The sequence below is a fragment of the Eutrema salsugineum genome, unplaced genomic scaffold (assembly GCF_000478725.1).
Source record: "Eutrema salsugineum unplaced genomic scaffold, Eutsalg1_0 scaffold_6, whole genome shotgun sequence".
NCBI lineage: Eukaryota > Viridiplantae > Streptophyta > Magnoliopsida > Brassicales > Brassicaceae > Eutrema > Eutrema salsugineum.
The window spans coordinates 12,934,715-12,935,429 of NW_006256547.1; the positions used below are offsets into that span (position 1 = coordinate 12,934,715).

At 37.3% G+C, this 715-nt stretch overlaps 1 non-coding gene across 1 annotated transcript; it reads left to right on the forward strand.

Moving 5' to 3' along the window:
• The first annotated feature begins 310 nt into the window (after positions 1-310).
• Positions 311-416, forward strand: LOC112083701. Its single transcript, XR_002897837.1, has one exon. It is a non-coding gene; the product is annotated as a small nucleolar RNA R71 (small nucleolar RNA).
• Positions 417-715: the final 299 nt, after the last annotated feature.

Here is a 715-nt window from a genome sequence, read left to right on the forward strand (position 1 = left end):
CATCAAATTGATTTCTTCTTCTTGATATATGCCATCATCTTCATATCTTCCATCTTATTCATTTCCTGCAGCGGTATCACAAGCATGTATATTCTTATTTTGAGATTTAAGAAGTTTATTTACCATGCTTTTCAGCTCAGCTATCTCCCTTGACTTGTGACTAATGATAGTCTTCTTTGATCTGTCATACTCATGGTTATTGTTGTTGTTAGTTTTCGAACTGAAATCTCCATTGCTGGCAGTGTCCAGAGAATGTTGATACTTCTCCTGAAGTCCTCTATAGAAGGTGCTCAGCAAGTTTGCTCCAGAGAAACCATGATGAGGGCAGTCTCTCTCATACTCTTTAAATCGCTCTCAAGCTTCATAGAATGATTCTATTGGGCCTTGTTGGAAACTTTGTATCTTGTTTTTCAGCTGGTTCGATCTTGACTTGGTATAGAAGTGGTTCAGGAAAGCTGACTTGAATTCTTCCCATGAAGTAATAGAACAAGATGACATATATTTTAACCATCTAAAAGCTTTATCACTTAGAGAGAAAGGAAAAAGCTTACTTCACATAGTCCACAGTTTCTGGAGTGGTTCTCACCATTCCATATATTTCTTCAAAAAGATCATTGTGGTCCATTGGATTCTCAGTAGATATTCCATGGAATTGATTTTGTTTCACCAGAGAGACAATCTGAGGTTTTATCTCATGATCTCCTCTTGCTGGGGT